Source organism: Aulostomus chinensis, chromosome 17 (assembly GCF_037954235.1).
Source record: "Aulostomus chinensis isolate RoL2024-O1b breed Wild chromosome 17, RoL_Achi_v1.0, whole genome shotgun sequence".
In the NCBI taxonomy this organism is placed as follows: Eukaryota; Metazoa; Chordata; class Actinopteri; order Syngnathiformes; family Aulostomidae; genus Aulostomus; species Aulostomus chinensis.
In genome coordinates this window covers 4,009,997-4,027,361 of record NC_141336.1, presented here as the reverse complement: position 1 = coordinate 4,027,361, position 17,365 = coordinate 4,009,997, and the positions used below count along the sequence as shown (strand labels likewise).

At 45.4% G+C, this 17,365-nt stretch overlaps 2 long non-coding RNA genes across 2 annotated transcripts; one reads left to right on the top strand and one right to left on the bottom strand.

Annotated features, from left to right (window-relative positions):
• Positions 1–5,435: 5,435 nt before the first annotated feature.
• Positions 5,436–9,969, bottom strand: LOC147246045 (uncharacterized). Its single transcript, XR_015109755.1, has 3 exons — positions 9,246–9,969; positions 6,451–8,308; positions 5,436–6,008 (listed from the first exon to the last, which is right to left on the bottom strand). It is a non-coding gene; the product is annotated as an uncharacterized LOC147246045 (long non-coding RNA).
• On the top strand, positions 9,656–12,139 carry LOC147246044 (uncharacterized). Its single transcript, XR_015109756.1, has 3 exons — positions 9,656–9,673; positions 10,647–10,856; positions 11,833–12,139. It is a non-coding gene; the product is annotated as an uncharacterized LOC147246044 (long non-coding RNA).
• The last annotated feature ends 5,226 nt before the right edge of the window (positions 12,140–17,365 follow it).

Below are 17,365 nucleotides of genomic sequence, written 5' to 3'. Positions count from 1 at the left end.
CACACACACACACACACCACTTTCACTCCTCCTTTCCCAGCCCCCCAGGGGAGCCGATCAGCGGGAGATGAAAGGTGAGTGCTTTTCATTTAAAACTGAGTTAAAAATTAAACGAGAGACCTCAGTGTTAAGTTTGATGACTGAGCTCCAAAGAACCCAAAACATACCAGCAACCCTTCAAAAATTCTCTTTCTTCTGCCCAGCACTGTTATCAGCCTGCATATTTCCACTGATACAGCCAAGTAGCTGGTGGCTGCGTTCTCTCCGGGCTCTGTGCACGCTGCGTGCCGCCTGTGTGGGCAGCAGGCGATGAACTCGGGTGGGTTTTGTGTGTACGAGGTGGACAAAAGCAGCAGGACCAATCATTAACACAAGTGATTCTGGCCAGACAAAGATGAACACAAAGGGAGGGAGGTGATCACGGAGACCACTTCACACTCGACTTGGCGCTGCACTCTGCTCTGTACTCCTGACCCAGATACACACTCGCCGGCCAGCAACTGTGGCGGCTGGTCTCTGGAGCCGCCTCTCACAAACACACTGTAGTCCAGCGAGTCCCATGCGGGAGGTTGAGACCCTGCGGGGATGAATCAGAGGGGTCAGAGGATGATTAATGGAAAAAGAAAACATTGTCCACCTGAATTTATGGGCCTGTTTGTGAAAAGTTTTTACAAATAATTTACAGAGCAAAATCAAATATTTGGAGAAACTGCTCATGCAATAAGTTGTGCGGTTTTGATTCCAATGTGTTGGAAACTTTTGACAGGACAATGACAACATCCTAAGTCGGTTCATCAAAATATGATTCTGTCTCTGTTTCTGTCTCAGCTTCGCAATTTTATGACCCAATTCATTCTGTCTGCATAGGTTTACATAACTAAGGGTTCAACGATTTTAATTTGTCCCTCGATGATCAAAAGCTGCCGCGATGCACATCAGACATAATCCCCAGTGGGAAGGCATCCTCAGCTCTGGACGCATATCTTGCATGTTGTTATTTTTCTAATGTGAGATAAATGTTCTGTATCCCCAAATGTAACAAGGAAAGGTCATTCCGTCTGCCCCTGAGAGCACCTCTTTCTCCGAGAGTGGCATATACATACAAGCAAATAAAACCTTTTTTTGTCATCACCAAAGTGTTAGACCTGCCTTCACCAGGCTACCAGAATCAGCACAAGGAGACAACGCGTCCACACACGGAGCTCAAGGTCTAACAAACGAGGTTTATTGGTGTACAGTGGTCGAGGTTTCTCTGAGACACAACAAACAAGTGGAACGCTAATAAAACGCACGGGGCGCGAAAACTAAAATTTGGAAAAACACTAAATCTAAACACGGGCAGCACTACAAGCTGAAGGAACGATAACAAAAGGCGACCGCCAGACTAACTCTGGGGTGAAATAAGAATTTGGGGGAAAAATAAATCAAGGCTGAGGAATCAGCGAGCCAAATTAGAATGGGAACGGAAATCTAAGGAAATCAAAAGGTCAGCACTCTGCTGCTATAATCCAGCAAATGGCTTTAACAAAAAATACCACAGAAATACTGGGTCTTCTGGCACACCTTAGTGGCTCAGGAGAAAGTGGAGCGAAATCACACTTAGAAAAAGTAACAATCAACGAGGAGGTCTCTCTACTCGGACTAGGAAGGTAACAATGAGAAAAAACTAGAAAACAGCGACAAGAAAGCAAACTCGGAAAAAACGTACAAAATGCACGGAATGTGAACAGGTCAAGACGACGGATGCTATTTAATATTCCGGCACACGGAAACAACCAGCTGAGACTTAAATACCTAGGGGGGGTAATCAGGGAATGGATTCAACTGGTGTTTCCGGTGTGCCGCAGAGTGACTGACAAAGGGAGCAGCCAATCACCAACAGGGGCGGAGCTCGGAACTGGGTAGAGAGAGGGAAATAGCACAGGAATGCTGGATCATAACACAAAGTTTTATTCCTCTTTACATTTTTAAGGGTTTTTAACCTTGGAGTTGTCAGCTCAGTGACTGAATTGCATGAAATTTCTTTCTGAAAAATGTATAGATTTTTAATGGCTGTCAAATTAAAAGAGATGTCCTTTAAAAAAAAAAAAAAGACATCAAAATCCGTCAGTAAAACCCTTCGACTCTAACGTTCGTAACTCCGTACAGTACACAGGAAGCCTCGCTGGGTTTGTGAAGCTCCTCCTCCTGTCTGGTACGTTGAAAAACTTGACTTCTTCCAGAAAGCTCAGATTGACTGTGGAATTTATGCTGGCAAAATGAAGCTAACAGGCTGTGAGTGAGCTAACAGGCGATTGCTATCTCTGAGGTTAGCTAGTGGTCGATGCAGATATTCCTTACTTTGGCATCAAAAACCAGACAAAGTTAGTCTCTCATGCTAGGATAGAGGAACGGGGCACCCTCACTGTGTGTTCACACGAAACGTGAATTTTCAGTCGGGCGGCGCGAATCACGCAAATTCGCAAAGCGAAATTTTTTGCAAGTTGAAAATATTCAACTTTGGTGAAAAATCCCTGTTACGACAGCCAATGAGCGTTGAGGTTGTCCTGACGTCACGGCTGACTGTGTCACAAGATGGAGGACAAGTTGATTGTGGCTGTGTGTGGTAACCCAGTGCTGTATGACACTACATGTCAAAATTACAAGAACCGGTTGAATAAGTTGGTGTCCATTCGTGAAATTCTGTCATCGATCCTAGCTAGCAGGTCGTCAAACTGGCCAGTCGTCACCCGAAAATCCGAAGCGGCGGTTATGCAGATGGAGCCCCTGGGTGAATTTCACTGCTCTGTGAAATTCACCGAGCTGTGCTCGCCTCTAGATGGTGTTGTGAACCCAGATACGACGGCGTTTAGTTTTCCGACGTATTTCAGCCTTCCACAGCAGGTACAACGCAGCAGTTCTTTGAATATCTATGGTGAAATGGCGGAAAAATATGTTGCCGGAAATAGTCGCTGCTCGGGCAAGTGAGCGAATTCGCGCAAATGACACAAATGGACACTAAAATGATCTGGCGGTCAAATTCGCGCGAATAACAAGACGCGAAATTCGCATTTGCGTTTGGTGTGAACACACAGTCAGAGTGTTATACCCCACTGAGTCCACGTGAACGTCTGTGGAAACGAAGACGGCTCGCTACTCACCACTCAGACGGAGGAGTGACCAAATGGCTGAGATCCAGCACCAGATTAAGATTGCTCATGAGTCCCAAAACCCGGGTCCTGGCTAAGTCTCCAGTCTTGAGGACTTAAGTGCAACCTTGTCTGATAGAAACATCTATCAGCAGTCAGCAAGAGCAGTCAGGCACACAGAGAGTAGGCTTGACGATCACTCTCAGTGCAACCTGGCCAACAAGTGCCATCTCTGGACAGACCTCCAGATAAGGTTCTAGTTGGTCCTCGTCTACTCTGGAGGGCCGTTCACTCTGTTTGTTTGGTCATGATTGTACATCTGCATGTAAACTCCTTCCCATGAAAATGTTTGCTGTGTGCTATGACAACCCCAGAACAAAGGCAGCCAGCCAGCCAGAGTGTGCAGCGACTCGTGTTCCTCAAAACAAAATGAGATCAGCAGCTTTGAGCGACGTGAGCGGAGCTGAGCGCTCGGCTGCAGCTCTGTGGGGCTCCCACTCACTGTTTGTGTTGTCTCTCTTTCTGCTGGGAGTAATGGCCTCCGTAATGGGAGCTTTTTTGGAGGAGAGTGTAGAGAAGTGAGCCAGTCTGCCTATTTGGCGCAGTCGGCCCCATTACACTTCTGCTGAAGACCACCGAGCTGCGAGTCATTTTTTTCGCTGCGGTTTGACGTTTTTCCTCAGTGTGAGAGAGGGGCCTTGTTGGCATGGCCACAAAACAGTTTGACAGCTCGACGCTGAGCCTGGGGCTGTTTGCTCAGAGATATACATCCAAAGACTAAATCAGTGAAGCACAACTGGATCCGTGTGCTCACACCGCCAGTCCTGGGAATTGATTGTTGTCTCTTTTGGAAATGGGTGAATGAGAACATGAAATGTCAGACTCAATATCACCGCTGTTCACATTCTCTAACATGACCTCCAGATAAGATTCTATACTGACAATTAGTTTAAGAATAAAGCAGATAAACCAACTTTGTTTCTCAAAGTTTGGGCTTCCATCCACATGGCTGCTTACACATTTAGCGCAAGTGTGAGAAGTTATTTTGCACCCTCACAGATACAACTCACTTTCTCCAAAGACCAATTTAGCTGATTGGCAGTTGGGGTGAGTCAAAATCTTGGAAGAACTCCATTTGAATCCTCAGTAGAAAAGATGAGCAACTCACTTATTTTTAGAAAGTATCTGGTCCTTTGGAAAGAAAGACAAATAAGGAACACAAGAGGAAGAGGAAGGAAATAAAACCAACCAACGACGACTGAAATGGTTCATTAGTTATGGAGGTATCAAAGTATTATTTTTTACCCCAAAGTCTCCATCCACCCATCCATCCATTTTCCCCCTCTTCTCCTGTTGAGGGTGGTGAGGGTGGAGCCTATCCCAGCAGCCTTCCCCCTGGACAGGTCACCAGTCCATTGCAGGGCCAACACATAGAGACAGACAACCATTGGCTCTCCCAGCCACGCCTACGGTCAATTTAGAGTCTGGATTAACCTGGTCCCCTCTTGATGTCTTTGGACTGTGGAGGAAGCTGGAGTACCAGAGAGAACCCAGCAGGAACAGGGAGAACATGGAGACTCACACAGAAAGACCCCGTGCTGCAGCCGGGGCTTGAACCCGGAACCTTCTTGCTGTGAGGACACAGTGCCCTACAGCTTGAATTAGGCGTGTCTCCTAACTGGTTTGCAGCAAATAAACTAGGCTACACAATGTGTATTTTCATCAGACAGCGATGGTATCGGCTGAAAACACCAGGAGTCTTCACCAGCAACTACGCCTACCAACTAAAAATAGACAGGTTTCTAGGAATGTAGTTTCAGTTTCTAGTAGTATTGAATGCTGTCACTTGAGTTACCGCGCAACGTCTGGGTGGACGCACACTTGTTGTTGTTGTTTTGACCAAAATTGAAATGTGGCTTTTGAGGTGCTGCATCAAATCACTGTGCCTGGTCAAGAAAGTAGCTCTGGCCATGTATCAAACTCTAAAATAACGTCAAGTAATTTACAGCGTTTTTATTGGGCGCCACCCTTCTTCTCCTGATGCAGACAAAGACCGCTTTGGCTTGAGACGATATTTGCCGAGTGATGGTAGTGGCACTAGCACTCAGCCATGTGGAGCTCCGTGATGTGGACACAGAGGACAGAAGGGTCTCCGTCTGCTCCACACTGAACAGGACGGATAATAAGTGTAGTAAAGATGCTTTCATACAAATCTTCATTTCCCATTTTTTATAAATTCACCTTTGTTTCTTTTTTGGAAAAGAAGAAAGCAAACTCAAACAAGCATAAGAACTGTTTTTTGTTTTGTTTTTTTTTAATTTTGCCATTTGCTCTACTAGCAATACTCACATCAAAATACTTTGGAAGGATGTTGTAACATGTAAGATATTAAAAAAATGTTTTTTTTCAAACTCTCATTAATTTTAAAGTAATCAAACGACACCAAATCTTCAGAATTGGCTGGAAAAAAACAATTATAAGTTGAATAAAGCTGGTTAATATTTATGCGGAATGATTCTTCCAGATTTCTTTTATTACTTGTCTGACTTTTGTCTCTGGTTATGCCACAAATGAGCTTCTTTTTTTTTTTTCATCAATATATTTATCTATTTGTCTTCAGTGGGTTTATTGAAGCTTGGCGCCATCTGGATCCTCCTGATGTGGCTCCCTCAAGGGAATTAAAAGAAGTTCGTTAGTAGATTATTTGCTGCTATTCAACGCTTGTTTGGGCACAAAGTTGGTGTGATGCTAAATCTTGTCTCTGTTGTCCCGGCACACACACTGGCTGGTTGTTCCACGTCCGGGCCTTGGCACACTCCGACCGTCTCTGTTTCCATCTCTTCCCTCCCTTCAGCTCTGATTATGAGCGGAGGTGTGAACCTTAGAGTCAACAGAGCAAACAAAACAAGCCTTCAGCCATATTTGCATTTCCAACCCCCCCCCCCCCCGCCAAAAAAAAAAACAACAACTGGAAAAAGAAGCTCTTTTATTTTCAGCCTTCTCATAGAACTCAAGAAAAATCAGCTGTTTACGAGGGACAAACAACAGAAGCTCTGGGCTGCACATATCCATTTATATTTAACTCAGACAAAATCAAACAGGAGGGAACGTCGCTTGTGATCGTAGCGTGCAGGCCTCACGTCTGGCTTTGAGACGTAGCACCAGTTCCTACAAAAGGGTGGGGTGGGGGGGGGGTGGGGGGAGACGAAATCATAAAGAGACACCACACTTCTGGGTAGATTTCTGTTCCCATGCAGTGTCTCAGCACAAACTGCAGCACTTCTGTCTGATCAAACAAAACGCTGTTATCTAATCGTCAGACCTGAACGTCAAGTGATAGCTCGGTTAAATCGGCGGCAGTGAGAGCTTGGCAAAAAAAATAAAATCAATCTCAGCGTTAACAAAAGGAAAAATAAAAAAAATGTGAAGCTCAGTCTGCTGTGTGTCAGCTGGAGTGTAGCGGGACCATTTGGCCGACTGCTTCCGTGCCAGCCAGACAGTGTGAGAAAAAACTTTATTGAACTTTATTGAATCAAGGTGGAGACAGTGGAGGCACAGATACGAACTCGAATTAGAGCGAAATGTTGCTGTTCTTTTCTTCTTCAAATCTTAAAGTCTGGACAGAACAGATCACAACCGGAGCTGCGGGGGAAAATCTGGGAAATTAAAGCCACTGAATGACTTCAAAACTTGAATTGAGGACACGACAAATCAATGGTTTTAACCGACTGACGACACACCAAGATTATAAAATCTTTGTTTTTGGAAGGTCTGGGACCAGATTAAAATAGGAATTATTAAGATCACATTTAGGATAATTCAGAAAGGAACTTGGCAACTTTTGGGAAATGAACTTATTGTCCATCGTAATTTCAATCAAAACAAGCAGACGGAGACCCTTCTGTCCTCTCTGTGGGCTCCAGACCCCCACCAGATGACAAACTGCTGGTTAGCTTAGCTAAGCAAGCTTAGCAATGAATGCTAGCAGTGAGGCAGTGGAAAAAGTCTTCAAGCATACTTTTCTCCAAAACACTCTTTACCCTGTATCAACTGATGGGCGTTTCTGCTTAGCTTTTTCTGTGAGAAAAAAAACAACAACAACAACTGAAAACCACAAAGTGTACTTGATTGTTTCCTCTGCCCCATTGCTAGCATTCACTGGAGCTAAGCTAACTAGCAGCCAGCTGTCCGGTGGAGGTCTGGAGCTCCATACTGCGCTCAGAGATGTCTGGCTCTAAAGATGATGAACAACACGCTTATTTACCCAGAAGTTGCTCAGTTGCTAGAGAAAAATCTTCAGGAGAGCAAGTCTGCAAAAAATAAAACAAAACCAAAAAAATGTTGCGAGCTCGTCATCTTAGGAACTTCTTAAATATTGTAGAGTTAATACTTGTCAAAGTGAACCACCACTCACAGGTGGAGCTCACTGAAAGGGAAACATGTCGTTGGTGTTGAAAGAAACATTCAGACACCAGCTGATCTCTGTATCAAGTGAAAATCTAAGGTCTTGATTTTCAAGAATCTCATTCCTTCTTGAATTTACCCCTGAGTTGAAAGTTTAATGTTAAAAAAAAAAAATCTTGACATGTTTTTATGTGAATGCAGCATTTCTTCATTTTATAACTGCACATTTAAAAGGGGAATTTAAGGTAGTTTTTTTGTATCCGGCTGCTGTTCCCCTGTTCGGCAAGTTTGTGCCCCAAATGAAGGAATTCAGCGGGAGTGTCAGAGTGAGACATGTGGATGCGGGAGGCAGCAGCAGTAAGCAGGAGCTCCGTGGGCCCTTGGTGCTGAGAAAGGGGCTGAGTCGGAAAGTGAATCTCTCAATATACTGTGGTCCCGTACGCTGCCCAATCAGTTTACCTCCACAGGGCGACTGGGCTTAGCCTCAGAGAGGAGGGGAGAGCTCCAGGAGCACAGCTGCTTCCCACTGCTCGAGGAGTCAGCTGAGGTGGTTCAGCACCTGATTTGAGGGATTCAGGGCACGTTCAACCGGTAAGAGGCTCTTTGGTCGACCCAGAACACACTGGGGGGGATCACATATCTCATCCTGTGTGGGGAGGCCTCAGAAGGTGTTCCCAGGAGGGGCCCTTTACCCCGTGCACTGCCACCAAAACCGCCTAAGTTGGAAAATGGATGGATGGAGAGTTTTCTTGTCCATCTTCCCTCAGTTTATCACCCTATTAAAAAAAAAGACAGTGATTTAACATTCTGCCAGCATTTGTTTTATACCGAGCACTCAAGCGGCAATACGAAACACATTCTGTGAGAGAGAAAAAAATACTCTGAGGCCACAAGAGGGAACCTGTTCCTTCAATGTATTTTATTTGTAGATCGTTCCCTCAATTTGGATTTTTTTCAGGCCACAGCACACAACTTGCGCCCCCTACTTAGTCATTTTAAATCTAAAGGTATAACTTTCTTCAACAGTAAATCAATTTGTGGCCAAAAGATAGAACTTATCCCAACAATTTTATTAGTTTGATCCCCACCAAAAAAAAAAAAAAAATTAAAAATTCACAAGTGGCCGGGAGACCTAACTTGCCTCCAAAACGTGATGATTTTAACACCTCAAAATAATAAATTAACTATTAACTTGTGAGAACAAAATACTGATATATTTTTTTCCCCTCTATTTCCATTCCTGGGCTCCAGACTTGTAACTTATCAATAGGAAATAAAGACCCATTGGCTTGTACCATCGTTCCCAGTAAGCATGGTGTTTATGGTACAGGGGCAACAGGCTGGGGGTGTTATGGGACGCCGTGGGATGAGAACAGGTTAAAGTACCGAAGCAGTAACTCAGCGAGCGTGACAGACGGTAGAGTAACAAACAAAGGACTGTCACTCGGATCAGTTTATTTATTTATTTATTTTTTCACTGAGATTCTGCTTCTCCAAACAAATTGACTCGTTTGAGGTATTTTTCCATGTTGTGGGGACAGCAGGACGATGTGTTCGGTTCCATGAGACAATCCAAGACACACAGTCGACAGCAGACTACATTTCACTCCACAAACATACATGGAAGCCAGCAGTGAGCCGGCAGCCGGCCAAGTCAGTATACAAGCTCATCTGTTTCGGTTACATAAACGTCGCCGTCTCCGTTGCACTCACCGGATCTGCTGCTCTTCTCAGAGCCAAATCAGAGCCCCTGAGTTTTATCTTGCAGGCGCTGTGATCATCCTACACCAGCGCGACATCGGTAAGGACACACAGGCATCTGGGTAGCGTGTTCACCTGAGGCTACTGCTGACAGTGTCAGAGAAGTAGGGCAGCTGCGCAGAGGCCCTGCAGAGAGGAAGATAAGCTCCAGGATAGTTGCATTAGCATGGCAGAGGTATTGTGTGGAAGCCTCAGGTGGTTAAAAGGAAACACACTCAACAGGTACAGGTGACGTCATCTCAGCGCAGTTCTGCTGGTGGGTGCAGTGCTCTCCTCAGCCGTGGAGGACTGAGATAATGGGTGCAACTACACCTGAAACGATGAAGACTGTCAATGGAAATGTCAGGCTCTCGGCGTCAAAGAGCAAAGACTCGTTTCAGGTAAATCATTCAGCGTTAAGGGAAGGGGGGAGGCCGTGGCTGACGTCTACTTCCAGTTGGGAATTTGCGACGAAAATAAATCAGGAATAGCTTCAAGGATCTGTCGGACTGCTCCGCGGTCACGTGAACAACGGCCTGCAGTCATTGATATTCGTGATCGTTTCATGCGTGCCTCATTGTCTGATGTGTTTACCAGAGCAACTGACGTTTGACCTTGAAACTGATCAAAAACACTGCATAGATTTCACTATTGGAGCAACATTTTCATCACGCGCTTGTGGTAAACTGTCCTACTTTTTGCTTTCTTGCATGTACAACGTTATATTACCTCATATATATATATATATATATATATATATATATATATATATATATGGTATAAGAAGTATTACGAAGGAGGAAAAAGAGCGGCAGGAGAAAGACCTTCCAGCACAAATCTTCCTCATCCTGTATTTATCAGTTATCATACATGTTCTCGGCTCAGGATTTCCTTCTGTGTCCGCCAGCCGAGAAGAAAGCGGTAGAAAGTGCGGTGAACAGACAGATGAAAGGCTATTTTATGCCCGCTCCTCATCCAAAGGCTATTTTTAGACTGCTATTTTTTTCATGACCCCTCCCTCTGTTTCTTAGCCACATCAAAACGCCGCTGCTACAACAGAGAGAGATACAGTCAAGAGGAGATGAATTTCATAGAGCGGGAGAATATGCATCTGCGTGTGTGTGTGTGTGTGTGTATGTGTGTGTGTGAGGAAACGCCTCAACACAGCAGCGTAATGCAGCGCAGAGGTGAATAAACAGGTGGGGGAATGGACGGGGTTTGTAAGTGTACGTGGTGATGTAATGGTGGTTAAAAAAATGAAAACGATTCTGGCAGGTGCAGTGGTGCCCCTTTTCTCCCACAATTCAGTGCTCCTCTAACCACTGCCAGCTCTGATCACACTAATACACTGGATAATATCTCGCCCTCATCTAGAAAGAGATGGTTCTTTTTCTCTGCTGCTGTTTAAACGACTGTGTGGGAGGGCAGGAACACAGATATCTGCCCCGGACTTCTCATGTTCACACACAGAATCACGAGGCTCGTCTGCAGTGTTGTGAGCACGGCGGCGGAGGCGGCGGAGGCGTGGGAGTCGAGGAGGAGGAAGGACTCACACGGCCAGTCCAACCTGTTTGTAGAACCCAGGTGAGAGCAGCAGTCAGGGGCACCGCCTGACTGCCAGACTTGATTTACAATCTGCCAATCAAAGTCAATGTTATCTGGAGACAAAGGCCTTCGTTCACCGCCACTGGAACAGGTGTACGTGACATATGGTTTGTTCATCGCTAATTCCTTAATCACTGTCTAAACACAGAATGTGAGTGTGTATTTACTGACGCAACTGTTTTGATGCTCCTGGCTCAGCTGACCTCTTTATATTTCAGCCTTTCATCAATTTAGATTTTTTTTTTTTTTTTTACAAATGCATCTAAATTTGATAAACAATAATATATTATTAATATTAGCACCAGATTTGGGAGAACTGAGCCAAGAAGTCACAACTCTCCAACGATGTGGAAAAGGTTTCATTGAAGTGTTGGTAGAAACGGTTCTCCACATCCGTTTCAACCCTGGTTTAGTTTGGTAAATCCTCCAGGGCCGGGTGGCGGTGGGATGGACGATGAGTCTGGTGGTCCTGAAGCTTGGATTCACTCAGCCTGCTCACGCTGCCAACGGCCGCTGGCCTCAATATCTCAAGACAACAAATAAAACACAACAAAACAAACAGCGTTTTTCGTGCTGCACAAGCTCTTCAGAGGCCGCGACCTCTGTTGTTCTCACTTACACCTCCTTTCTCCTCTCACTGCGATGAAACAACTCTTCTGCGGTTTAACAGACAAACAGATTCTCCACCCAGCAGATGTTGTCGCTGGACACATCAGAGTCAGCATCTGAACGTTTGATTTATGCTTTTTAATTTGGCTCTCTTGAAGAAATAGATTTAAATGACACCTAAACAAAACGGCCAGCCCGGTACGACAGTATTGTATCTGCTCCAGCAGAAATCAGACGCTTTGGTAAATTCAACGCCATATTTTTCACTACACAAGATGCAGGCAGTCGAGTGTCCCTAACTTTTCCCTGTTTGTCCTCTTTGTCCTCTTTGTCTCTCTTCTACCAGGTGACAAACGTTATCAGTGGACATCTCATCTTCACCACAGCACTCGTCTGTGTCTCCTCTTACAGTTTTTACATCCTTTTTGTCTGTCATGCATCAAAACTACAGCTTGTTTGTTTTTTTTAAATGTAAGGAGTAGAACATACAGATATGTGTCAAGTATTTATATCTGAAAAATCTCTCAGAGTACAGCAATGGGGTATTTTTACGTTGTTACTCCCCGTGTCTTTCTGTGGAACTACCTGTAATCCCGGCTGTCCACACAGAAGATGCGCTGACCCGCACCCTCTGAAATATTCCTTTAAACAACAGACAGCACTATCATGTTATTGTTCTCCTTGTTGTCACAGTTGCTGCAGCACGATAGAAAACATATGTCTGCTCGGGCAGAGGACGCTCTGGATTCCGCCGTATTTTTCTTTTGGTCCTCGTAGTTGGTGCCAGTACACGTCTCTGAATTTGAGGCGTAGAGTTTCTGATGGCTCACAGCAGGGAGGGCTGTTTGTTTGGCTCTCGTTCTCTAGAACCTCTCCAGCATAAACGTAGTCAACCTGACAATAAATATAAATGATCATACGTAAATATATATCTGCCCCCTCTAATCAGGGCTGGAACTGTATTTGCACATCTGTTTGGTCGTCCACAGCTGCACCTGCGTGCTCTGTCGCATGGTATCAGCGCTGAAACAATGAACTCCACATGCAGTTTATGATCTCTGCTCCCAGACGGAGGGAATTTGCCAAGAGTAGCTCAGCACCTCTCTGCTGCCGAGCTCCCTGAAAAGAGCAAAATGTGCAGACTGTCAGTTACTTCCCTGAGGCCACGGGATCGAACAGCCAGACCCGTCAGCGAATTCGCACCAATAAAACTGACACAGTGAGACTTGGTGGAATCAGAGCCCCGCAGTACCTGAGCTCTCGCCTTTGAAGACACTTTGTGACAGCTGATGAATTTGCCTAATTCTGATTAGCCTCCTGATGGGGAGCCTCTCTGTTTGTCAGGGGAAGGAAAGTCTGATTCACTGGTTTCTTTGGGTCTGTGAATGGGGTCGGGTGGACAGAGGCCGCAGAGGCAGAAAAGCCCCTCACCGCTCCAAAGCTATTAGCTCGCTCTCTTTCCACCTGTCACACATTGGTGACTTTATTTCGACTTGGCCGCGGCCCCCCAGCAGATATCAGAGAGATCATCCTCGTCTTAAGCTAAACGATTCCAACAAGCGTTGCGACCCTCACCCCCCGTCCCCCTGTGACCCCCGCGACCCTTCGCCACAACAGGGTACGAGGACCAGAGGTCTGGGTTCGGCCGTGGGGGAGTGGCCATGAGGAGGGAAGGAGATGAGCTCCAATGAGCTCTGTCATGCAGAAAACTGCAGGAGGGGAGTCAACAAACACACACTCACACCCCCCACAGATATGCACACACAGCTGGGACAAAGAGTGACACAAACACACACACACATACACACACACACACACACACACACACGCACAGATTAAAAAAAGACCCAACAGCAACTATGCTCAGCTTTTTTTTCTGTTGCTTTATCTTCTTCTATCCTCACAAAAACTTCCCCTCCTCAAACTTTCTCTCTCTCTCAATCAGACACACACACACACACACACATACACACACAATAGCAGCTGTGACAAAGACCTCTGCAGGATTAGCCAGCCTTTGTTGGCAAAACACAAATTACAAGTCTTTTAGCGTGGACGTCTCCCTCTCTGTAAGTGAGTTAGTGGGGCGTGTGTGTGAGAGATAAAAGTGTGTGTTATTGTTTGTATGTTGTTTATTCAATACCACAGGATTGCATGTTTGTGTGTGTGTGTTTGTGTGTGTCTGTGTGCAACCAAGTGTGTTTCTGTGCATTTCATGTGAGGAGGAGTGTGCGTGAAGGGTTTTAAGGGGGGGGGGGGTGCTCTCAGTCCCGTAGGTCGGTAGAGAAAACGGGCGTGACAGAGACCGACCCCTGACAGGACCCGAAGCACCGAGGAGGAGCGAGATGTCATTTACAGACGTCTTTTTTTTTAGAACTGCTACTCAGCTGACTTCTTCTGCTTCTTTTGTGAACTCAAATGACAGGCTGTTGTTTTGTTTTTGTTTGTTTTTTTCTAATAAAAGTTGTGTATTCACATAATGTAGCACACGGTGAAGCTCCCCAGGAGTTCGGAGACAGAAGGAGACGATGATGGAGAAGCTGCGGGCTGCTGTCATTTGTCAGATGAAGACACATTTCCACCGAAACTGAGCTTTGCTCCAGAGCAGGACCGTCCCTCTGATCGCGGGAGCCAGCGGGGGGGCTGAAACAAAAGGTTTTCTTTTTGTGATTTTTGTGGTGTGGCGGGTGTGGTGATGGTCTGGTTAGACAAAAAAACGACATGTTTTTGGGTTAAAATACAATAAGAAAATAAATCAGCAACAGCTGTGTCCTGAGGTCTTGCGAGAGACATCCAGTTTTGTCACCAGAAACCCATCTGAAAATGTCCCAACATCTCGCTAAAGGCTTTGTTGCCAGGAACGCAAGGGCAAATGTCCCAACTTTTCACTACCAACACCTGGTTTTGTCACAAGAAGGACGGCTGCAGATGTCCCGACCCAACGTTTCGCTAAAACCCCAGGTTTTGTTGGCAGGTCGACGTCTACAGATGTCCAGACGTCTCACTTAAAACACGGCTGCAAATGTTCTGATATCGCACTCCTGGCATTGAATGATGTTGATTATTTTTCATCGGTATAAATACGAAGAGTGAAAGAAAGGAGCCTTGTTCGATTAAATTGAATGATAAATGTCCTACATTCGAATTCCTCTCTGCTGGTGCTTCTTTTCTGGTTGTGTATCAACTGAAGGTTTATATTCTAATGACAAATGTCTCCAGCTTCTTGGGCTTCTGAGCCCATTTGAAAACAGTGACTGAGTGTGTGGATTAGACTGGTTTTCTCTTTCTTGAGGCGATGGTGAGGGTTCTTTGTCCCTCAGAGTCCTCTTCCCAGACCGAATCAAGCAGAGTTATTGAGTATTGATCGTCATTGATCAGCACACGAGCGCAGTAATCATTCCAGCTGTAAGGTCAGAAGAGAAACGCATGCAATACATCAACAGCAGTGTTTCCCTGTGTGGACGAGAATAGAAAGCGTGAGTGTTGGTCTCACTCTTTGAAGCCCTCCTACACTCATGTCACACTGGTTTTGGTCAGAGAAGAAGAAGTTGCATCAACTAGGAAAATAGATCACAATAATTTATGTGCTAAAGCGGTACACTGTGGTAATTACCAAATCCCTCTGAGACATCCAGCCATGTGTCAATAACCACATCAGAGGCTCCGTGTACAGTACGCCTGAGAGTGCTAGTTGGTTGCTAATGCTGCACATTTCAAAGTGTCTGTATTACCCACGCAGGCGTGGAAGGAAAACCCTCACTCTGGCAGCCAGAAAAAAAACAAATCCCAAACCCCTGTGGTCCTTCAAGCTTTCCACGTCCACATGAGCTCAGACTCCTGAGTGAGATGTTGGATCCACGGATGCATATAATCTTGAAAATGATGTTGTTTTTGACCATTATTGGCGAGAGCAAAGGCGGTAATGTGAGGACATGCAGTGACATGGTCTGATTGTTGAAGGGTGATGTCACAGGAGGTACATTAGGTGACCTGGAGCCCTGAAGACCACCATATTACGTGTTACTGTCATGGAAATAGGGCCACTGTGGTGCTTTATCATGGGTGACGCTCTAATTCACTGGTTCAAACACGTCACGCGACATGCAATGGTTTACCGTCGCTAAAAGAGTCCGCGTCAGGAGCCAAGCTGGTTTTTGGACTACAGGACTGGACTGGAGTTTGATTCCTGTCCCAGTCTGTTTTATAACACAACGTGTCACACCATGAACCTGAACCTGGTTTCTGTTCTGAACCTACTGAGACCTGTACTGTACTGACACATCATTATTGTTCCGCTGCTACTGTCAATAAAGAAGCTTTTGTCAGTGATTAATGAAAAAATGAAGAACCAAAACCAAAGTGCGACACTGCTGAAGGGACTGCATGTGTCTCCGTGAGAGGACCTGAACTGCCTCCACTGCAGTGATTCTGTAGTACTGGCACACGACACCAACAGATGTCCTGCCACCAACTCAGTGTGAAGAGGTCGTGGCCATTTCCAAGGTCATTTCATGTGTTTTCTATGGGATCAGGATGGGTGGAGGACAAGGTCAACAAACCCCAGACTCAGTCTCACCAGAGACCAGCAGGAGGCCGCTGCTCAGGTCCAGTCCGCTTTTCCACTGCGAGTTTCACAACTTAGCCACAAGGCTTTCGTAACCCCAACCGAGTGCTGTTTGTGCCGAAACCAGACTGTAACTGAGGAGCGTCGTTACGAAAAAACATGATTGTTTAAGAGAGAATTTCATTTCAAAAAACTCTTTTGAGAATTTCATGTGTTGTTTGTGAATTTCGTGTCGACAGGCTGTGTGGTCCTCGAATGTGACCTACATAGCCGGTACTTAATTCTGGCAACTGGGTTGTCAACTCCTGATGGGTTCAAATGTTGCAACGCCATGTTCCAGTTGCAGTTCTAACATCTGGAAGTCTATTAACTTCCTTTGGAAAGTTCTGTGATTGCTGATGTTTCGGCCAAGCTCCTCCTCTCAGTTTACATTCAGTCGGGTACTCGAGGATGTTTTAGAAATATCACTTTTGTTGAGAGTTTCAAATGAATAAAACATGCTACAACATACACGCTAACAGGCTATGTGTGAACCAGATCAGAGGCTGTTGCTATCAGCTGTCTCTGTTCCATGCAGACACGTCCAGATACTGAATTTAACTTCTCACGTAAGCTTATCCTAACAGGGTCCAGACTCCAGGAAACCAGCTATTTCAAATCCGAGCCTCGGATTAATAGGTTTGATGCCAGCGACGTGCTGTGCTGTTTTATCAACCATGATGTAATTTGTGAACATAAATGAAAGCTGGTCATCACCACGCTGCATCAGTGTGCACACGCTGAAATACAGAAGTGACCACACTAACTGGTTCAGACAGACTGAATGATGCAATCCAGATAGTAAATGTGAAAAATGTGGATGTCTGAATGGAGCATTAGCACTGCTAGCTGTAGCTGTGAGAAGCTACCGGCATTAATCAGTTAAGCAGCCAGGTCAGCCATGTCAATATGTTCCCATATCTGCTGGGCATTGTCTCCTTTATTTACCTTCCCACTCCCTCCAGGGAATAGCATTCCACTCACTCTTGAGATGGCTCCGGATCACTTAAGTCACCCACCATATGTCATAACTCTGCACGGGATTAGGCACATTCTCCACTTGATGGGCTGACTTGTGGGAAAGTGTGTGCAGAGTTGGACTACCAGGGTTACTGGAGGAGGCTCCAGTTAGCTGTAGTTCTCACTAGAAACCCATCACAGTCAGAGGAAAGTATCTAATCATGAGAGTGAGAGATGATGCTCATTTTGATCTCCGTTTTCATCATATTCCTCCTCCGAACCTGAACCTTTCAGTCAGTAGTCAGAGAAACCTATC